We start from the raw sequence: 24,856 nt of genomic DNA, 5'->3' as shown, positions 1-24,856 counted from the left end.
GAAATGGCAAGGCATTATCAAGCCTTGTCTGTGTGGCTTGAAAAGTTTTTTTTGTGCCAGAGAAATGGATCTTTCTATGTGTCTCTCTTGATAGATGATAGAAGATAGATAGATAGATAGATAGATAGATAGATAGATAGATGATAGACAGATTATATTAGCTTTACCACTAACCTCTACCACTATTATATTATCTATATATTAGCTTTAGCACTAAATGTTTTTGTGACCTGGGCCAGTTATTTAACTTTTCCTGCTTGTTTCTTCATTATAGAATATTAATAATAGTGTCTACCCCTGAAGGTAGATATAGGTTTTATAAAATGAATATTTGTAAAGCACTGACTTGGTTATTTAAGTGCCATATAAGTGTTTGGTAAGTAAATAAACTAGAACCATTTCCACAGCTGGAGAAGAAAATGGTGGTAATTGTTGTTCTGTTGTGTGAACATACTTGATTAAGATTGGATTTTTATCATTTACTCATCAAAACGAAGGCCAGAAACCACTTAAATATAACTGATAAGCACTTCAAAATGTTCTTATTTTTTACAGATTGTGGAATAAATAAAGCTACAGCATCGAAGTCACTAAGATTGCATATTTTTTAAAAAGAATAATGTTTTTTGAATTGTTTTATATTATTATGAAACTGAAACTGCAATCCAATTATTTTCATATACTAGATATAACACAGCTTAAAAAATTTAAAATATAGATAAAGAACTAACTTACTGCAGCTTTTATTTATAAAATGTGTGAAATCACAGTTTGGAAAAAAAACAATGCAAGCTGTTAGAAGCAAACAAACAACAAAACAACAAAAAACCCAACCAAAACAAAAACACTACATTGAGTTCTCCAAAGAAATATCTATCTATATCTATCCATCCATCCATTCATCCATCCATCCATCCATCCGTTTATCCATCTGTCCATCCATCTATCTATCTAAGAGATTTAATATAAAAAAAATTGACTCACATAATGATGGAGGCTGGGAAATCCCATGACCTGCTAGAGACCCAGGAAAGCTGGTGGTGAGTTCCAGTCTGAGTCTGAGGTAATAACCAGCAGCACTAAAGGTATAAATCCCAGTCTGAGGACAGGAGAAAATCAGTGTTTCAGCTCATCGGTCATGCAGACAGTAAATTCTTGCTTTCTTCACCCTTTCTGTTCTACCCAGAACCTCGGTGCATTAGATGATGTCTACCTACATCGAAGATGGCAGTTTGCTCTATTCAATCTACCTATTCAAATGCTAATCCCATCCAAAAATTCCCTCTCAGACACAACCAGAAGTGATGTTTAACCAATTATCTGAGCATCCCATAATTCAGTTAAGTAGACACTTAAAATTAACCGTCTCACCATGGGTCTAGTAGATCTCTGAATTAGAAATTAATTGTTCTTTTTATAGTGTTCCAATGTTTTTATGTCTACACTTTGTCACTTAAATCTTTGTGGCTTACATCATAAAAAACATTTATATTATACTAAATTGTTAAGTCTAAAGGAAGATTCTTAAGTATCTTTTATTTCATCTTATGACATATGAGATTCCCTTAATTATTTACTGAATATATATACAACTATAAATTTGATAGGAAGCATGAGTAGGAAGAAATATATCAGTATCTAAGTACTTGTTATTGAGTATGGGAATCTGGGGTTGGAGAAAACCTAAGAGGAATTTATCGCTCTCTCGCTCTCTCTCTCCCTCACTTTATACAAAAGATATTTGCCTTATTGAAGTTAAAAAGCAATGTGATTATCAATGGCTCCTCAAATGTGTAAGTTGGAAGTTTGAGATCAGGGCAGACACATTGCCATGTGCTTCCCAGATCTACTTTCTAGGTACACAGGAAGATTATATGCTCAGGGTAATTTTCAGTGAGATTAGGGCCATGTGACTACATGTAGGCAGATGCTTTTCCCCCAGTGTGGCTGTAAAAACCCCACTTTCCCTTTGCAAGGTGATTTTCAAGAGTTATCTTTCAAAAATAGAAACATTACAAAATGTAACCTACTACCTGGAAGACTCTCAAGAAGCTCCATCTAACATGTCTGATTGTGATATTGGCAAGAATTAATTTTGTTTCATGTTGTCAATCAGATTTCATGGTTTAATTGTTACTACAACATAAACTAGCTTATTGTGCCTGATGCAGAATTTTTCTAGATGGCAGCCAGATTTTCCAAATAGTTGGAATTCTTACAAATTTCTTTCCAAGGCTTTAACAGTAACCAATGATCATTTTTAGAACATTAGGATGTACTTCTTACATGCTCTTATGGTTTTATTTAGATTCTAAGAGTACATAAATATTTATGTGATGAACTGTTTGTTGGAAAAATCATCCATATAAAATTTTACCTGTTAATATTCTTTACAATTCTGTGCTTTTCTAATTGTTTGATAATTTTTCCAGTATCACTGAATGATAAAATAAAAAGAAACCCAGGAAGTTTCTTTAATAATTTAATAATTATTTATGTTAGTAAACATTATTTCAACTTCAACAATAATAAAAGGTAATAAATAATGTGCTTTGAAAAATCACAAAAATTGAGGTGAAATATCTGTGCAATGTTAAAATGATTATATATATTGGTATGTTTATTCCAATATTAAGCGATTTATGGGATCAACTTCTTGAGATGAAGGCTGTCTCTAATGTCCTCATATTTTATTTTTACTGGAATATGATTGTCCTGGGGGTAATGACTCAATATTATACAAGATTGTTATATATGATTACAAGAAACCAGTGCATTTCTGGGAAAATGCAATTTTTTGAACAGGAGGAAGATTTGATGATTACTTTAAATAAGAACCACAGAAGACATAAAAATGAACATAAAATGATGTTTCCTGTCTTGACATTAAAAAAAATCTTCTGTAAGTAGTTCTTTTGCCAAGTTGGAGGGGATAAGTCACAGGATTTATTCCTTCTAATATGTTGTTAGTCATAAATGCAAAATTTTAAATTTAATTTCAATTTGAGCAAAGTTGATAACAAATAGGCATATATATAACATGCTTTTAAATGAATACATGTATACTTATTTCCTGAATGAGAATGCATATACTCATTCATATATTCACATATGAATATATAAATTAATATATTATTATTATTTTATATTTTATTTTAGATGCATTAACTTGAACATTTAGTGTTAATTATTTTAAATTATATTATAATTTTGGGGGATGAGATATAATCTATATCAACCATTTCCTAGTAATCTGTAAATATCTCTGCAAATATGAGAAATATGGCTATCCTATTAGTTTTAAATACTGTATTTAACTGTTCACTGCTTTTAGTTTCCTAGGACTGCCATAGCAAAGTACCGCAAACTAGATGGCCCAAAGCAATAGAAGTATAGTCTTTCATAATCTGGAGTCTTAAAGTTCAATATCAAGGTGTCACCAGAGTCATGTTCTCTCTGAAAGCTCTAATAGATAATCTTTGTTTTTCTCTTAGCTCCAGTAAGAACTAGAGCAAACAATCCTAAAATTTGTATGAAACCGTAAAAGACCCTGGATAGTCAAAGTAATCTTGGAAAGAAAAAACTGGAGGTGTCCAAGTCCAGACTTCAAGTTATATTACAAAGCTATAGCAATCAAAACGGTATGGTACTGTCACAAAAACAGACATATAGATTAATGGAACAGAATAGAAAACTCACAAATAAACCCACAATTATATGATCAACTAAACTTAGACAAAGAGGGCAAACATATGCAATTGGAAAAAAACCATCTCCTCAAGTAGTGTTGGGAAAACTAGACAGTCACATAGAAAAGAATGACACTAGACCACTTTCTTACACTATACACAACAATAAACTCAGAATGGATTAAAGACCCAAATGTGAGACCTGAAACCATAAAAGAATGCATTTTAAAAGGAGGAATAAAGCAGGAAACTCAATATTGTGCATTACATTCAAAGGCAAATATGCAAAAGAAAATCAAAGAGTTTTACATGCTGAAAAGAGTGAGTCAAAGTCTTAATTTTTAGTTATGGAACAAAATCCCAAAGTCAGGAAACTGGTGAGTAAGTTGCAGCATACAAGTGGGAGCAGGAAAAGTATGGGTGTGTGAAAGACCACTGGTCTCTTCAAGGGACCTGACCAGGTTTCAGGGCTTTGGTCTGCTCCTCTATGTTGGTGCCTTGTTTCTCCTTGCACAAAGCACTCAATGCTCTGTGCTTTATGTGCCTAACCTGTAAAAACAAGAGTGATGGAACTAACAGGTCGTTTCCAGCTGGAAAGTCAAATGGTGTGTGTCTTTTGAAAAACAAAAAGGGGGGGGTAAAAGTGAGGGAGAAAAAGATGATGATTGAGGGATTAACAATGACTGCTTTCTCCTATAACGAGAGTCCTGATCATGTTGGTAGAAAGAAACAAAAAGATTCAAGGTAGGGCGTGGGTAAATTGTTTGCATGGGGGAAGGAATCTAAGTTACAAGTAAGAGTACTAAGGTTTCACACAACTGAAAAAAATCATTATTTCTTAAGAAATAATAACAATAGTTAGCATTTATTAAGAATGTATTATACAAGTGCTGTCCTAAATGCTTTGCATATCATAAATCTTTTATCTCACAAAAATCTAAACACAGGAAGTTTGTATTAAAATTTTACAGTTAAGGAACTCAGGGGTTCCTTGCCCAGGAAGATGTGACGGGGACAGGATTTTGACTCAAAATTCTGACTCCAGATTCCGTAGGCTGGTAGGCAGAAATCCGTAGTTTGATCACTAAGACTAGTTACTTAGCCAAGCCATTTACTACTCTGCACCTCTGTTTCCTTTTTCATCAAACAAGCAGAATAGTTTCTTTCCCATCTAACTTTCACAGCTGCTCTGAAGCATGCTTGAGAAATTCTACTTTGTAAAGGGTAAATTATGGTACATACGCAGTATATTTTTATTAAAAATGGACAAATGGCCATATAAAGTTTTAATTTAAAGGAAAAAATAAAGGTCTTAATCTTGAATGCTCTTGATTATTCATTAGCGTGGACAGGGTCAGATACTTAAAGAGGCAAACGGTATTGGAAGCTTAAGGGGCAAGAAAAAAATTTGGACAAGTTAATACTGGATAATCCCCAGTAGTACTACTATTTTTACTCTAGTTTGATAATGGGAAATTTGCCAGACCATAACAAAGGAAATTCCAGATTATGATTTAGCAGATACTCTTATGTTGGCTTCAGTGCCTTTTCGCTTTCTGTATAGTCTGTCAACGTTCATACCATCTTATATTAGTGCAGTGTGTCAGACATACAATTGCACTCACTATGGAAACCAAGATTTCTCATGAGATTCTGAACATTAGCATGACAGCAACGTTGGATACATATACCCACACAAGAGCTTTTCTTTCGGAGTTTTCTCTTTTTATTCTTTGGCTAAGACTAGAAAATGCAGAAATAAAGTCTGGGGGGGTTTGGGTTTTATTTTTGTTATTTCTTTGAACCTGAATATGAATTTGCTTCTATTTTCAATGCTATTGTTGTTTAATCCAAACTACTTTACTTTTTCTTTTCGCGATGCAGAAATCTTAACAGCATGATGAAAGCATGGGCGGGAAGTATTACTCTTACTTTTTTTGTTATTTTGGCTCAAAACCAATCTATATGGGGAAAAAAAGACAAAGGGAAAATTATGTCTGTGCCCACCCACAACTGAAAAGCTCTCTTAAGTTAAAATAATTAAAGCCCAGTCTCTGGCTGGAGGCTGTGCGTGTATAACCCCCAGAGATAACATAAAAACGGCCTTCTGGGCATCCTCTGAGACAGAGGATGTTCAATCAGATTCCAAGAACTCAAGAACATGTGTTTTACAAGAGAGAAAGCCAAAATACAAACTTTCCTGTAAGAACTGCAAATACCATGTGGAAAATTGATCCCATAAACTAAGAAGAAAAACATAATAAAGGCATGGCTTTTGAATCCCACTATGCCATTTAAGGGCTATAATCCAGTCTTTTATCCTAATTTCTAAAAATTATGGTTGAACTAAAGGGGAAGATTTAACGAATAATTGAAGTACTATTTCTCACTCTCTTAGTAAACCTTATACAGATTCTTACCTTGTCTTGTTATTTTGCAAAATAAACCAGTATGAGACAGAAGGGGGTGGGGGGAGAGAAAAAACATTACTTTCATTGGTTTCCTGTATTGTGTGGTATTGTGGGTGAGTGTTTATGTTTCCTTTCAAGTAAAACTGTACAATGGTAGCAAATTTATCTTAATTTCTAAGGAGTTGCCTCTATATAGAGAGAATAGAGAGGTCATATTTGGGAAATTATTTATTTATTGTATTTGCTCATAATTACTAAGGCAGAGAAGATGTCAATGATAAGATCATAAAATACAATTAGCATAAACCCTACCCTTATATAAAATTATATTTTTACATGATCTTTACTATTATTTCCACATGAAAGAAAAAAATGACATTTATCAAGTCTTGTATTTTTAATAGGGCTTATGCTTTGCTTATAATTTATAATATTTAAAAATTTTATTTTAGCAAATTTAAGCATACTTACATATTGTCCCTTTCAGATAATTCTATCATTTCCTAAGGAGTTATTTCTGCTTGTGTTTTGAAATTTTTCATTGTGTGCTCATGTTTTGAAGAGATTTTTTTTTTTCTAAATGAAAAGTCCAAAAAAAAAAAAAAAAAGAAAAGTCCATTGACTGGCTTGTAAAATGATCCCTCTAGAACACACTTACCTTTATTTCTGCTTTGCACTCTCTGACTGTCATGGGTTTTGGATCAAATTTTATATCAATCTCAATCTTTTTTTTGAGATTCCCATAGGATGAAAATAGGGTAAATTTGACTTCCATACAGATCTTTGTATAGCTGAAATGATGCAATAATGAGATCAATTCATAGCTCCTTTGTTTCATTTGAAGCAGAATCACTGGTTTGCGCAGACATTTCTTTCCCTTTTTGGCGGGGGGCAGACATTTCATAGGACTATATGAAAGTAAATGGACACAAGTTTTGGCCAAAGTTGTCTCACAGAAACTTTGTAAGCTCAGGATACACTATTTGTAGAAAGAATATGAAATTAACTTTTTTACAAAGATAAAAAAAAATCTCAATGTGATTTTATAGTGAAAAAAATAACAGGACAAATTTGTTAGCCTCATTTTTTTTTTCACAGAGAGGGAAAAAAATTAAGTTTGGTGAATGTGAATGGGAAATTTATGATTGGGCAAAACATACCCTGGAAGTGATTACAAGTTAAGATGCTCCAACTTCCAGAATGTTCTCCCAGCCTTCTGTCTCTGGAAATTTTCAAGAATAGACTAATTATTAGGTACATTTTCAAAACTGGCTTGTTAACTTCCAGTCAAAATGTCATAATCCTCTTTCTTCCTGCCCTTCTCTTCTTAAACACAACTGTAAACCCCAGAATAACACAGAAAGCAACCAAAAGAGAACTCTCAAAGTTTTTAAGAAGACATACTTGTCTGGAACCCCAGGAGTTGAGGAACAAATGGCAATTTATCTATGTTTCCCTATTCAACAGAAGAAAATGACCCAGATTCTTCATTTCTTAGCTCAGATATGCTCATTCTGCCACAAGATGGAATAGGAATCTCTCTGACGACGTCAGGGAAACCAGACACCACTGAGGATGGATGGGGATCTCTGCCAACAGTTAGAGTTCATTGGAAATGCCCTCTTGTTGGTTGTTTCGGCAAATGCTCTCTCATTAGTCTTTTTTCTCTATGTGATCTTTGCTCTTCACTCAAAGTGAATGATCTCACTCTTAGGGAACACTGGAGTGAAAATTAGGTACACTTTCTTCCAAAAAGATTTACTTTTTCTGCTTTGAGGAAGGGATAACTATCCATTAAAAACCACCATAATCTTCTTCATGGAACCTGGCTTACAATGCTTAGTTAGGTTCAGCTTTCTTAGCTTCAGGTCTGAGATTCAGGACCTCAGTGCTGATATGGTCCTGTCTAGCTTTAGCATTCACTTATAAATTTGAGTACCAATTTCTCTTTTTCTTTCTGTCTTCATCATAAAATATTGATTATGTAGAGAACATGAATACATTAATCATCATATTTTATCTAAAATCAACTTATTTACTGCAGCACAGACCTTCAGGGAAACTGGTTTGATTATGGCACAAAGCAAAATTCTCAAGCAGACTTTCTGACTACTTAAACTAATCTACGAAGGTAATTCTGCAACAACTCACTGACTGAGGAATTACTGGTGTACATAGTCAAGGTATTGAGAAACATTGTAGGGTAAAAATTATGCACTTTGATTAAAATTTTTAAGAATTATTCCCAACAGTCTCTGCGTAAGCATCACCATTTTCCCCCGGAATTTCCTTTTGAAATTTTTAAATTTGTAAGTTATATTAATATTTAACTTGAAGAGATATTTCTTTTTTATTATTATTATTTTTTTGAAGAGATATTTCAATGTGTGTCCCAGATGATTCTTTTTAATAGCTACCTAAATAGGGTGCCTGGGTGGCTCAGCTAGTTAAACATCTCCTTCAGCTCAGGTCATGATCTCTGGGTTATTAGGTTTAGCCCCTGGGATGGAGCTATGACAGGCTCTTTGCTCAATGGGGAGTTTGCTTCTCCTTCTCTCTCTATCCCTCCCCACCACACCCTGCATGTGTTCTCTCTCTCTCCTTCTCAAATAAACAAATAAAATCGTAATAGAATTGTTTGTAATCTTTTTAAGGTATTAGTATGCTTCACTTTTGATGACAGATTAGTTGTTGAGAGGCTTTGTATAAAATACAATTAAAATTACATAAAACACAGTGTAATTTGTCACTAGAATTTATCATTTTACAAAATGGAAATTTTGCAAATCACTCTGCCCCATTTGGTGAATTCATCATTCTCTTTCTCTCTTTCTCTCTCTCTCTCTCTCTCTCTTTTGGTGTGTATAAATATATATAGGGACTAAAAATGAAAACTTGAAGAACTTTTCACAAACTTGCATGTGATAAAGTTTGCAGAATGTATATTTTAAAAGTCTTTACATATTTTCTTTCTTTCTTTCTTTCTTTCTTTCTTTCTTTCTTTCTTTCTTTCTTTCTTCTTCTTTCTTCTTTCTTTTATTTGAGAAAGAGAGTATCCACACATGCACATGTGCACATGAGAGGAAGAACAGAGAGAAACCCAGGGAGGCTCCATTCCCAGAGAAGAGCCCAAGGCAGGGCTCCATGTGGTGGGGCTCTATCCCATGACCCTGAGATTGTGCCCTAGGCTGAAATCAAGAATTGATTGCTTAAATGAGCCCCAACCAGGCATCCCAACATTTCATGAATACTATCATTATTTGTTTCATCTATCTATGAAAAGCAAGATTTTAAAAACACTTTGGACAATACATAACTGTTTTTCTTTCCATGAATCGCATGAATATTCATGCAAATAATTGGCTAGCTTTTTAAATTAGAAATTAAAGACTCACACCTTCCCTGAAGGTGAGAGAATTCCCCGTTTAAAGATACATAAGCTTTTAATTTCCTCTTGCAGAGTTAATTCTTAGTTTTATTATTTTATATTACTATTCTGTTTTGCATAATAAGAATCAGCTTATAGCACCCACATTAGCATGGCATTACGATTAGAAGTCACTATTACTATTAGTATAGCATAGTTACTATTAGAAATTTTGCTTAACTTAGTTAAGTTCCCATTTGAGATTTTTTCATTTAACTGCAATTTATATTAAGAAAATGGTTCATAGCTAGGGTCTGAGAATTTACCTTATTTGTATTTTAACAATATACATTCTACATTTAAGGAAAATCTATCTCTAGAATGTAAAATAAAGATATTAAATATCTTTAAGAATTACAACTTCTATATTGAGAATAATTTCCGAAATAAAAAAATAAGAAAATATAGATAGCTTTGGTTTCAACACTAGCAAGAGAGTAATTAAAAAAGACTTTTTCTTATTTCTTCTTTTTGTTTGTTTGTTTCATCAGTTTTATATACATCCAGGATTTATTATATACATCTTTCAAAATAACTAGGTATTATAACAATAGTTTACAATTCAATTCTGATTGCACAGTTACTTGTGCAATTTTATTTACTTATAAGGATAATTATAAGTAAATAACTTATTTACTTATAAGAATACTTTAATAAAGAAAATAGGTCTCTATATGTCTTACAGAAAATTTTATGCAGTTTTTCCTCATTCAACCATCATTTCAGGTTTTCTATCACAGCATGTCTACCACAACCAGTAAGCCAAATTATGAATTACAATTATAAGTTTCAACCATTACTGAGATTCACAGTGTTAAAAGTTCTCAGGCCTTTTCTAATCTTTCCTGACCTGAAATAATTTACATATTTAAGCTAGAAGATGTACTTTAAATGCCATTCCTTCTAAATATATCTTGCATCAGGTTATCTCTGGGCTTGATCTTCTCCTCACTTAGGCAAGACCAGTTAGTAGCTTCACTCCTGTTGCACCAAACGGAAAGGATAAAGTCCTTGCATTCCTAATAGTTTCTAAACCACAAAAACAAACCCTAGAAATAAGGGTTAAATACAAATATTAGGAAAGCTAAAACACTTGCTAAGGATTAGAATAAAGAACATTTTTCAATTTAAGGTCTCTCCTAAGTTGACATGTCTCCTAAAAAGACATAAAATAAATAAAATAAAAGGCAGCAGTTTTATTAAATACTGAAAAACTAAAATAACGCTAATCACTTAGGTTAGTGGTGTATCGTTTCCAAAGGGCCAGAAGATACAGAATCTTTGACTATAGCTCCCGAACTTGGTATCTGACATTCTTCTTATATTGTGGCTTTTGAAATATTCTAAAACTCACTTGCCTAGGGCCCAGGGAACTTTGCAAAATCCTGACCTCATTTACCTGAAGACACGAGACACACCAGGGGAAGCATTTGGCATCCATACCATTCCTTCACTGTTACTGAGAAGCATGTCCACTTGGCAGTCTGTCTCACTTTTCAGGTAACATGAATAAAAACCAAGAGAGGAGGGGTATTGCATAGTCAAGTTCCTGATTACTCTGATCCAGTTATCCAACATTCTTGTTTTTTTTTTTTTAAGATTTTATTTATTTAGTCATGAGAGACGAGAGAGAGAGAGAGAGAGAGGGAGAGAGAGAGAGAGAAAGGCAGAGATCCAGGCAGAGGGAGAAGCAGACCCCATGCAGGGAGCCGGAGGTGGTACTTGATCGGGGTCTCCGGGATCAGGCCCAGGGCTGAAGGCAGCGCTAAACCGCTGAGCCACCCAGGCTGCCTCAGTTATCCATCATTCTTAAAAGGATTCATTCACCAAACCCTTGTCCAATAAGAGATTTAACAGTACTTGAGGACTACAATGTGTCCAATTTCTCTTCTATTTATCTTGATTTCTCTTTCTCACTCTAGTGTAATAAACTGCTACAGGTTTATACTAAAATACTGTAGCAGTAGTTCAAATGCATTATTTTGCATTACCCAAAGTGTTCGATCACACTATAATGGGTGACATTTACATATAACTAGATGGCCAAACAAAGTCACCTGCAGTGATTTTGCAAATTCAACATGGTCAATATATTCATTATTGTTCTTATCTTCCTTTCTCAAAACACCATCAAGTTAATCAGCTCAGCTTCACTCTTTGGTGGTGTCTATTCATTCTCTTTGTCTTAATGGACCTGAGTGATGGCTATGGAAAGGTCTAGGCCATCCCATAAATTATCGCCATCATAATCAAGCATTTTAAATAACAGAGCTGCAGGTCTTGCGGAGACATCTCCACCTCTGGTTTGTTAATGACATCTTTTCGATGCTTCATGGTATGCTCTTGATCATGCACTATATTCTCATCCAGGCCCATGTTGCCAGGATGGGAGAAGCTCCCTCCAGGCTCCTCAGTCTGGCACCTGGAGCTCAAACAGCCTGGAGCAGACCACATGGGAAAGGGTTCTGAGCGGCCACTGAGATCTCATGGTCACCAATACCATTGCTGCCCACAGTATCCAAGCAGTTATCCTCAGACGTAAAGCCTTCTAGCCAACTTCTCCTTATTTCTTAAAGATAATCTTATTTGTTTATAATTGGGAATAGATTTGGAAGAATTTCCCAGATAAATTAGTTGTTTGTTTTTAGTTATTGAATTTTAGTTAATAAATACATATTGCAAAATTCTAGATTATGAGCAATAGTGTTATGGATTATGTTACCTTGTTTTATTTATATATTTTGTATTGAAAGCAGGTGAAACATTAACTACCATTTTTTTTTTCTTAGTGGAAAGAGCTTCTTACATTCTAAAAGCTCAATAATTTTACATTTTTGAAATATAAAAACAACTAAAACTTAGTTTTTCTCTCTCTTGTAAGACTTCGGATTGAGGAAATTTCCATAATTCAATAGCTATACTTCTAATATTTTAATTGGGAACATTTAGAAAAGTGAATGTGCTACATTATTCTGTAACTGGAGATTCAGTTAGTCAGTATAATGATGGTCTTTTGCCAAAATTAATTCTGACAAGGAACATTGGCATAATATATTAAATGCCAAGCCATAGAAACAACACCCCAGAAATAGGAGCTGATGATTCAAGCTTGGCACAGTCCCCTTGTGCTCAGTGTTAAAAACTAACTTAAAGGCTGGCCATAACAATGTTTGAAAAGGAAGAACTCTTCTTTCCAACATGTTCTTCAAGTTCAAAAACATAATGGAGGTTTCAAAGATTGTTGAAAATTGCAGGTGTAGGAAAAAGGTCAAGAGATGAACTCGGAAGCCACCAATAAATAAAAGCCTCAGATTATCATGGGAAGATTTTTTTTATTAAACTATTTAGACAGCTTCCATCTGAGGACTGGACTGTGTGTTGGTCCTTACCTTTTATCCTTTCCGGTAATGCTTTTACTATCTTTCGGTTTGTTAATTGTTCATTAATATTGTGAGATGGATTAATTTTTAAAGGTAAAAAACTTTACAAGAAAATTCATGAATAATTTCAACTCAATTAATTATCTCATGTCTTTACATTTAATCTTGTCCTTGAACTGCAGAGAGCTTCTTTTTTTTTTTCTCAAAATTCTTCAACGACCCTGGTTGTCTCTTCATTAATTCACACTATTCCTGCAATGATGGTACTATATTAGGACATTCAAAATAAAGCCATCAGATTCCTAAGTATTATTTTATACCACTTTCCTGTCAAACACTTTAAAGTTAAGTAATACATTTTCCTATCTATTCTTTATTAAAGTACTATTGCATATTCAAATCAATAGTATTAGTAGTCCAGTATATCTGGACTATATCTGTTTTATTTCACAAATGAGTAACTTGAGAATAGAGGAAAAAGGTATTTGAATGAACAAATCCAATAGGAAAATAAGTGGTAGAACAAGAATCTTCCGTGAAGAGAGAATGTTGTGCAAAGTTGTAGAGGTGAAGAACTCTGCCAACATCCAGTTTTGAGCATCTAAACTATCTTGGCTATTTGGCAATCACAGGATTTGAGCCACTGAGAATAGATATGCATGTGTGAGTGTATGTGTGTGCATGTGTTTGTGTATGTTTAGCTATATATATTGCTATATTTTGTGTTACATATAGCATATTTGCTACTATATATGTATACACACTATATATAGTACTTTTGTGTGTATATATATAATTTGTTGTTTATATACATATATACACATATATACATGCACAGTATATACACATAGACACATATATACTATATAGATATTTTTGTTTGTGCCTCCAATATCTTTTCTATATCCAGTTTTATATGTGCATTTTCTTCAAATATATCTCTCTATATTTTTCTTGTCCACAACAATGGAAAAAAAACAAAAAGAAAAAAATGAAAATTTAGATTGAATACTGGACAATGACTTTTTCCCTCATAGACAAACACAGATGTCTACATTTATATTCAAAATATATTGTTTTATAACCAACGTTCAGTTTATAAAACTTAAAATGCATTTGGCTAATTAAAAATGTCTAGTTAGCAAGAAAAATCTATTTGGGATTTTGTTAAAATTTCAGCTCAAATATGAAGAAGTTACAAAACACAAACCATAGTTTCTCAGAATGGAAATACTTTGAGTGCATAAAACTGAACCATCCTTTAAAAGATGAAGAAAAATCCTCTTTCAATGAATTAATATCATTCAGAATATCTTTTAAAGAGTGGAAGGGACTTTATATGAGAACACATAACACAGTAGACTGGTATTGTAATAGTGTAAACACTGATTATGATTAAATAGAAAACTAGTATTCTCAGGTGAAAAGCTTGGGCTCTGGAGATATTTTAGAATTCTGGTTCCTATACACTTTATAGCTGTCTAAGCGATTTTATCTCTTTTCACTTTCCATTTTAGGATAATAATAATACTACATTTTTCATGGGGAGTTAAAATATATTAATGTAGGTATTTTAGAGTCTAGCATTTAATAAGTATTAATTATAGTTATTATTAGTTGCTATTACAAAGAATTATGAGAAATTGTGAAAGAACCAATACTATCTTTCCCTACTTTGGGTTATATTTGGAAGGAGAAAGGGAAACTAAGGACGATTCATTTACAGGGTAATATGGTTATCAAGGCTTTAATTTTAAAGAAACCAGTACTTAGTGAACCAGTGTTTAAATATTAACAGTACCCCTTTATGATCTCCACTGGACAATCCAACAAAGCAAGCTGCAATGCATTGGGAAGAAAGACAAAAGAGAGAGTGGAATTTTTTCTGCACTCTCACATGACTCCTTAGGGAACTGACTTCAAACTGAAGGAACCCAAGAATGTTTAAGAAATATTACTAAGGAAAGGAAGGAAAGCATAAATGAAATTAGGCACTTCATTTTCCTAAACTGAAGAAAATGCTTGAGTTAAAAAAATAATATTTCTAATAAGTCCAATAGTGAAATATGTTTTATGTAGTAAGCACCCGTTTTGAGTAATTGTTTAAGAGGAGACTTGATGGCATGTATCTTCTGGATTAAAGGGAAACAGAATAAATAGCATTTAGTTTCTGATCTAATTTTAAAATTTAGCAATCTCATGAATATCATGAGTACCTGTCTTGGAAAAATTATGCAGGAAATAAACATTTTAAAAAATTAAATCCTCATTTATAGGGCATCTGGCTGTCCAATTGCAGAGCATGTGACTCTTGATCTGAAGGTTGTGAGTTCAAGCCACATGTTGGGAGTAGACCTTACTTTAAAAAAAATTAATTCCTCATTTCATAAAATTAAGAATGGAACATGGACTATACTGCTGGAAAACCCCAAACAACAATGCTTCTGTGATAAAACACTAATATATAGTGTTCAAATGTAAAATAATTAAAATGGATTGTAAAAGTATGCTCGAATGATATTATAAAGGTGAAAATGATGACTAATAAAAAGAAACAAGAAATCGACCAGATATGGCAAGATTTTTAAGACATAAGCTAAAACAGAGAATATTTTTGTATTATTGAATATAAATGATGAACCTCTTGTATGAAATCCACCACATTTGGAAATTCAGATTTATTCCCCTACTAGGATTCCTTTTATTCAGCTCAACTGTTCAGATAAAGATTTTCCACAGGAACAGCTGAGATATTCAATTGAAAGTGGTAAGACATTAGATTTTAAGTAAGTCACTTCTGTGCTATTTTACAAGATACCCATGTAAGATATTTTATAACTGTTAGAAGCATATTATCATGAAACATATTTTAAAGCAAGAACTTAAACCAGACAATAGAAGTAATATATAATGTACTTTTATTTCTGTTTTATTACCTCATCTTTCTCAGGAAATACAAATAATCAATTTGCACTTCAGAGACTAGGTGTTGAGCCTCCTTCTCTGGCCACCACTCAGAATTTCCAGTATGATGTGTTTCAAGGGATTCAGGAACCTATGACTTTCCAGCTACTTATTGAAGTTACTGATGAATTAGGTGGGAATAAAGCTAGTCAGCTGTCAGCCACTACAATAGTCGTAATTCATATGTTTCCTTGAACCACAGTACATCCAACTTTTTCCACAAAAACTACAACTGCAATAAATACTTAGTGATGAAATATAATTCTAAAGTAGTCCGAATTAGTCATAAATGTAGAAAATATTTGGGAACCCTTACAGGAGTTATTTTTATATTTTGGCAATAAAAGACAATGGAATAGTTACTTACATTAGAATAAATTAGAATTTCCATCATCAAAGTCAGGAAAATTTGTTAGAGGTGTTAGACACTAATTTTGAGTCAAGGTAAATATGAATGTTAATCATTTTTATAGGCCTTTTGGATATTATTTAGTTTAGATTCTTAATAATTCTGTTCTTTACATAGGATGCTTTTCTCTGTTTAAATGAACACTCATAAGGTTTCCTTGTGTATATAGCACTCAATAAGGTTTGCAAAAATAAAAGTTTATTTCCTTGAAAAGCATACAGTCTCACTGGAAGATATACACTTAGAACAAATTAAATAGGGCAGCCCTGGTGCCTTAGCGGTTTAGAGCCGCCTTCAGCCCAGGGCATTATCCTGGAGTCCTAGGATCGAGTCCCGCGTGGGGCTCCCTGCAGGGAGCCTGCTTCTCCCTCTGCCTGTCTCTGCCTCTCTCTCTCTGTGTCTCTCATGAATAAATAAAAAAATCTTAAAAAAAACCAAATTAAATAAATGTTATACAATGTCAAATGATAGTCCAATTGTTACATAACTTTGAGGTTGAAAATAAGGAAAATTTATTTGGGCTGAGATACGCAATGACTTCTCTATAAATAGAGAAGGAAAATGATAATGTACTTCTTTAAGAATAGATTTTTTTTAAGAGAAGAAAAGCTTTGCAGGGAGAAGGTATAGAATTACTTAGGAAGAATGTACTCTATTCTGGGAAATGCTGAGAAGGTAGTGAAGCTGGAAGCTAGATTTATGTCAGGAAAATGAAGCTCATTGTAGATAATGTAAAATATGTGAGCATGGGACATCCTGAATGCAGAGATTAGAAGTCTGGATGATTACTGAAAACAGAAAGTTACTAAGTTTAACAGTGGAAGACTGATTCACAATGCCTCATAAACCTTGTTAGTATGGAAATAAAGAGAAAATCAATGATGTATAGGATGGATTTGTGTGGAATATACTGTTTGATTTCAAACAGGTGGACTTTGAAATCCACATAGGAAGTCATATCCATGCCTTCATTCACATTACTATGATGCTCCCTATGTAACTGAGCTAATACAGTAAGATATGTTTGAATTAAAATAGCCATTTGTTTGAAAAGTTATAGAAAATTTCTCCCTTGCTTGATTTTATAGTCAAGAAGTTTTGCATTAGCTGTACAAAATCATCATAATACAATTTGGATCTTCCTGATCCAAAGAAAACAAAACATTGGATTAAAGTGGTGTGGGACTGGTAATGCTCCCAAGGGCCTAGCAGAAAGAAATTTAAATTCTCTCTGTGAGAAGATACAATATCTGGAGCCTCCAATTATTTCTAACAATTTTCAATCTAGCGAACACCACATGATTAAATATAGCTAGGCACATGAGAAAATAAGATGTCAAAACCAAAAAGCAACAAAACCACAAAGAGCATAAACAGAAACACAGTAACTACAGAAATTTTCAAAAACAAACTGCAAAATAAGTATCCCTATTAAGTTCAAGGAATATAAATATCAAGTTTGAACTTTGGTCAGGTTATATTAGAGACTATATAAGTAATATAGAATATCTGAGAACATATCAAATATATCTAGAAATTAAAAATATAATAGCTGAAATTAAGTCCTGACCATATTGATATGTAGAATATATAAATACTACAATCAACAATTACTGAATATACATTTTTGAGCACACATGAATGTGTAAAAATAATTAATCATGTATTAGTCTATAAAGCAAATCTGAACAGATTTCATTTGATTGAAATCATGATAAGTATTATCTGTGACTTTAAGAAATTACACTAGAGGTCAAAACAAACAGGTATTTAGAAAATAAAGGAATAAAGAATATTTTTAAATGAATGAATGAAAATACTACATAATAAAACTGTGAGATGCATTAAGTTAAAATATAATTGAAGGCTATAATCTACATATGACAATACCTGAGGAGGTTGAAGGTGAAGAGTGAAGTTACATTTTATCAATATCAGAAGGAAAAGGGAACACTGCTGAATGTGGCAACTCTTCCCAAAAAGAGAGAGAGAGAGAAAAAAAGAAAAAGAAAAACCTAAGAGAATACAATAAATAACTTTGTCATTATGTTTGATGAAGAAAAATCAAGGTGGCAAGGCTTTGTTTACCTCAAATAAAGACCTAATATAAAATGCAATGATTAAGATGATGTGGTATGGGCTCATGGGAGACAAATAGACAAGAATATAGAATAAAAATTCTAGCTAAGGATCCACAACATATAGACAAAGAGTTTATATCAAAAGTGACATAACAGAGCAGCGGTAAAAGGATGATAGGCTCAATAAATTATACCGGATAATAGTTATGCATATAGACAAAACAAGAATGATCCCCAGCCCAAATTAAGCCCAGATGAATTTGTAGACTTAAATGGCAAAATTAACAAAATTAAGGGTGCCTGGCTTGCTCAGTTGGTAGAGCATGCAACTCTTGATCTCAGGGTTGTGAAATCAAGCCCCTTGTTGGATGTAGAGAATAGTTAAAAAAAATAAAATCTTAAAAAAATAAACAAAATTACTACACTTTAGAAAGAATTTAAGACACTATCTAAATAATTTGGAGATAAGGAAAGATTTCTTAAGGCCAAAAAAAAAAAAAAAGAAAAACAACTAGCCATAAGGAAAATTTTTGAATCCTTTAGAATTAAGAAATTTTATTATGGATAAAATAGTTGGATGTTTTATTATGTAACTTTTGCTCCAGAATAAGTTAGTTGAGAAGACCAAGTGTAAGTACGTTTAAACAATACTGGGAATAAGTTGGCAATTACTAAGATTGTGTTATGGGTGTCTGGTGAGTTAGTATACTACTTTTTTATACTTCTGTATATATGTTAGATATCATGGAATAATAGTTGTAAAATAATTGAAAGGAAATTAATATGAGATTCCTATGTACTTTTTTAAACTATTCCTATTTAATGCTGAAAGTTTTTCCCCAAATGCCCTTCATGACTAAAATATTCTCACTTTTTTTGGAGTTTCATTAAAACTGTCTGCTTTGGAGCTTTTAATCATATTTTATATGGTCAAACCCTGGAATTATTTTAAGCATGAATATTCTCCTGGTCACTGTGTAAAATAATTCTTAGTCCCTAGCCCAACCTAGGGTATATTACCATGGAACTTTCTTTCACGTTCCATAAATATATATTCAAATAATTTTATAAGTCAAGCAAATATTACCCAAGGTCGATCTATAACATAAGTAATATTGTAAGATGTTATAGTAGCATTCCAACCATTAAAATGTATTCTTTTTCATTTCTGACTCAACATGAACATCATCTCTCTATTTTGAGTCAACCTTCTCTACTGGATCTTGCTTCTTTCGGACAGATCATTTTAGCCTGTACCATGGTGGAAAAAAATCTAATTTATATCAACACACTGATTTTTACCATCTAAATTTCTGATGAAAGCAAACTCTAGCAAAGCAGAATGCCTGAAATAAAACATAATAGAATAAACAAATTCTGTAACAAGATGTGAAAGGAGTTTCAGATTTGTAGTTGAGTGGTCCTGTAATCCATATAAATCTCTTGACAAACTACATTAGTCTCGCTAAAAGAGGCAAACCAATTAATGCTGCCTGGAAATGATTACAAATGTGTGACTTATGAATTACTCCCAAAGACTGTGGCAAATGGTCTTTGCTATTTTCCATAAGCCATACCAGCTTTTATGTTTATATGTGTACTTACATAATACACACATCTCTATAGGGAGATATTATGCTTCTCTTTGCAAAAATTATTACCAAATCAGAGGTAACCTTAGAAATTCTATAGTTCAGTCCACCAACTGCATAGGAAGGGGAAATGATATCCAAACAAGTCATAACTTCCATGTTCTTGACAGTGAGCAGACAAAGACATCTGCATATTTTAAGATAGGTTTTAAAAAGATAACATTTCTACAGGCTTATTTAATGTATTATTGACTAGCTATTATTTATATTTGAGTATGTTATAAAATTACCCAGTAGAGATCACCTATGTCTTTAGATTATCTATCTATCAACCCTATGACCAAGCCTTGTGCTAGTTGGAGTACAAAACTGAATAAGTCAGGGAAAACCTTCTTGCTATAAATAATAGCATATCTAGTTTGAAGTGGTTGAAATAATAAAAAGTCAGGTTCAAAAATGTAGTAGATTATTAGGACAAAAAAATTTGAAGATATCTATATATCAGCCTAAAGGATATGGCTTTATCTTCTAATCAGAAAGGATCAAAAGCAGTGTTACAAGTAAAGGGTGATAGGATATCAGAATCATTCAAACAGTATAAGTAATTTAGAATACACGAAGGAAAGATTAGAGAATAAAGAAAGCAGTGCCCATTAAACCAGTTAGAATCTTATTTTTTTAACCCAGATAAAAAAGTTAGGTCTTAAAATAATAAGATAGTGATACTTCATGTGGAAATAAAGTGCTAGATCTGAAATACACATAAACAGTAATATTCACCATTTATCGTGTCTGGAATTTGTATATTATAATATATTGTGGGAAAAAATTTTCTCTTATTTAGCCATTATTATTACCCTAGATTTTTTTTTAACAAGGCAGATCTTTCAACTTAGAATGTTGAATGAGATATGAAAACTTAAAAACATTTCTAAGTGGTTAGAATATACTGCCAGAATTTTATCTACTTCTAAAATATAACTATAAAATCCATTACAAAAATAGAACATTCTTGAACCCAGATTGCTAGCAATGTACATCTATGAGTTATAAAGAAATTAAGGTCTGAGAATAAAAAATGCAAAGTAATTGAAAATAAATCCAATTATATTATAAGTACTATAGGGGGCATCTCCAACATGAAATCCACTATAAATGCAGATTTTTTTTAATAAAAATTACTCTAAACTCTTGAAAAAAAAAAACAGGGCATCTCATATATTGTAATCTAATAAAGGCATTCAATAAAGACTTCTGCAATTTTTACAATGCCAAGGATGGTAGTTGATAAGAACCAATATCATACATTATACAAAAGATATGTGATCATTCGTAATTGGGGGCAGGGAGGATTCATAAACTGTTGCAGAATCTGATGAAAGCTATGGTTTCTCTCTCCAGAACAATGTGCACATGTATGTGTGCCTACACTTTTATATTCAACTTTATAGGCATTGATTTGGAACCCAAATTAAGAAATCCTGACCAAAAACAAGAGTTTATTCCTGCTTGTGAGTTTGTAAAAAAAAAAAAAGTTTGCATGAGCAAATTATATTTCTATTATTATAAATTAAACAAAGCAATATAAGCCACTAAAATAAATATAGAGAAAACTTTACATAATATATTTCTTATATATGTTAACACTTGCCATGCTTTTATAGACATTATAGTAAGTAAATAATACCTTGAAGCTTAGAAAAGAAAATAAGAAGAAATACTTTTATCTTAAATGTAGAAAGACTTAGTCAAAGAAGCTTATAATAATAAACCCAACCCCAGACTAAGTAAAATAAACAGAACTGCTGTAAATTGTCTCCTGATTAACCTTCATCTTTAAACCCATACCTGCCTACTCAGAGGTCTGTCTCAGGGCAGGTAGAGAAGAGAGAAACTAACTCATGTTTCACGAACTGAATTAAACTTGTCCAATTTAAGTCCAGATTGGCTAAAGAGACAATGAGGTAACTGGCTAGACACCATTTCCTGCAAGTATAATCCCCAAAGGATTATGAATCAAAATTCCTGAAACTATCACATGTAGCAAATTGAGTTCCATAGTAAAAAGCCCAGAATTAATATCCATAAATCACATTAATTTATAACACTATTTTTTACTCTCATTGCAACATAAACAATGCATGAGTAAAAGAATAGAAGGGAGAAAGTGTCCATAAATAACTCTGTCCAATCTTTTCATCAATTCATTCCAGTTACCCATCCATGTTTCATGATGTGTAGCAGAATAATAAAAAGATTTTTAAACCACCAATGAAGCACTTGAAGTAGACATCAGATGCCTTAGACTTAATATGAATTTTGAAAACTAATCCTAAAGATATGGCTGCTTAGACACATAAGCTTAAAGATGAGGGGTAATGTCTTTATAATCTTACATGTTTTCTATGCTATCATGTTCACAGAACAATTTTATTATCCCAAGGCTGATTTTGACTCATCGAAGACCAATCCTTTACTAGTATAATACTTCACGAGATAATATTCAATCCATCCAATATGTCTAAAACTTTATTTTCAGCTCATAATTTAGAACAATGGGGTGTTGTGAGCTCATTCAAGGTAATGAGAGAATATTAGGTATTCGGAAGTCCTGTAAGCTGGTTGCTAACCTTTTATAGCTTGAAATCAGTCATGGCAGGAATATCAATGAACAGTATGGAATTTGGTAAATAATACATACCAGGATTTTTTTCTTCTTTTTAAGACATAGTTTAGCAGCACAGTACTGGATTTGTCCCTCTTATTCTTTAATAGATTTCACAAGGTAGGAGAAATTTAAAGTTGGCAGGAAGAAGATTTAAGTAAGATTAGCAAATATGTATATACGACAAGCAAAAGTTTAGCCACCAAAAAATGAAAGAGCATTACTTTACTTTCTCACCCCTCATTTCCAAAAGCACCGTAGGCATATTTTTTATAGGTAGAGTATCCATAGAAGCCACTGGCATGTTCTACTGACCTGGGTCAACTCTCACGTCTTATATCCATTCAACATTATAGAAGAAACTAGGGAAATATAGGACTTGCTGTGAGCTATTCTTTAAGATCTAATCTGCCTTGTAGGCCTAGGAAGTAGAGCCCATCATTGGTATTTCTATAATCACCCAACATCTCCCACCCAAACCTAAATTTATCTTGTTCTTGGACTTTTCTAATATCAAGAAATAATGATACTGTAGTATTGGAAATAGTGCTTACTAATTGATTGCCTACTGAATGGTAGAAGCTTATGGAGGTATTTTATTCTTGTAGCAACCTTGCTAACTAAGCAAAACTATTCCAAATAGGAATTAACCTCTCCAGTTTAACTGACAGTCCTAATTTCAGCTCAGATCTGTTTTCAGATGCTACAACATTGGTTCTATGTTCCAGTATTCCTGTATTTCTTAAACTTCATTAAGTTTACAGTTTCTTATAAAGAAAAAAGAAATAAAAAACCTCTCAGATATTCAGCATTGATTTACATTATTTTTGTAAGAAGAATAGAAAAAAATTATCCCTTTTTATATGTAGCAACAGAATTTTACAAATTCATTTGTCTTATTCTAAATTATTGTTAAAAAAATAAACCAGTAAAAAATAAAAGGCATTGATGTAATGGGTTGACAATGATGGATATAATAAAATACCTTTATGGTAGGCCAGAAGTGGAGAGAGTGTGAAGAAACACATAACAGGAAAGCATGCCTATTTTTATCTGCTCTCACAGAACATGCAGGAAGATGTATTATGAGATATGATATATATATACCTCTGTGGGGAACTGCAATATAAGTCCCCTTGAACCTATGGGGAAAATGGAAATCTTTTCTTCATATCTCAAGTCATTTTGCTATTCAACCTCTAACTATAAACCATGTAATTTTTCTTGTTAAGTAGCAGACATGGGAACTAGGTGGCTAAGTCACTCTTTCTTCAGGTATGGCTTGGGAGTAAAGTCTCTTGGTGACCCTCAAAACATTGCACTTTTTCTTTAAGGTCGAGAAGTGACATGGTTATGCAAGTGTTTGGGCATTTATTTCCACATGTTTTAAGTGTTAAATTTATATACTCTATAAGAAAATCAGCTCCATTAATAGTGAGAATCACATTTTACATTCATTTATTTCATGGTTTTTTTGTTTTTTGTTTTTTGTTTTGCTTTTATTTTTTGGTTGTTTAGCCAAGTCCTAGTAGGAAACAGACACAGTGTAACAGAAGACTTATGGAAGGGCTTATTTAAAAAGGTGTAGGGAGAGATATGGAAAATCAGTATGGCATAACCTTGCCTATCACTTCGTAAGCAAATTATATTCTAGACAATTGCTATATAATTTTCTTTTCTGATTCTACTTGACTATTATATTGCCTAAAAGTACATGACTAAATCTTCCTGAGCTACTTAACAGAAGACCTAGGGTTTATTTTTAAGGAAAATAGTATCTTACTAATTAAAAAGAGAAAATTACTTATATTAATCTCTTGATTGGTGGCTTACATACTCTAGGAAATAATGCTGTTGCAAATAAACACTTTCCTCCCCTCCCCTTCTCTAGTTTAAAAACTTATAAAACTTATAACTGTCTGCTGCATATGAGATTCCTTATGCAAGGAGAACATTAAATCAAACAAAAAATGCTAGTCAAAATACAAGTATGAAAGAATGCTCAGCTTCATGATAGGAATTATTAATCTTTATCATATATATTTCACATATTTGCATATTTAAGTACATAGATATTAGATTTAATACTATTCCATTTTAAGACAGAGTATAACTGTCTTTGGAACATGCTATTAGTATAGTTGATTGTTTTAAAAAGTTATTTTTAAACTAGAATCCAATAATGCAAATACATTAAATATATTAAATTTTAATAATTTAAACATTTAAAATTTTAAT

At 32.5% G+C, this 24,856-nt stretch overlaps 1 pseudogene; it reads right to left on the bottom strand.

Moving 5' to 3' along the window:
* Nucleotides 1–4,133: 4,133 nt before the first annotated feature.
* Nucleotides 4,134–22,922, bottom strand: LOC129494155 (multiple coagulation factor deficiency protein 2 homolog; annotated as a pseudogene).
* Between the last annotated feature and the right edge of the window lie 1,934 nt (nt 22,923–24,856).

This window comes from Nyctereutes procyonoides, unplaced genomic scaffold (genome assembly GCF_905146905.1).
Source record: "Nyctereutes procyonoides isolate TBG_1078 unplaced genomic scaffold, NYPRO_anot_genome, whole genome shotgun sequence".
NCBI lineage: Eukaryota > Metazoa > Chordata > Mammalia > Carnivora > Canidae > Nyctereutes > Nyctereutes procyonoides.
Note: the sequence above shows the minus strand (reverse complement) of the source record. Positions and strands in the feature narration are given on the sequence as shown.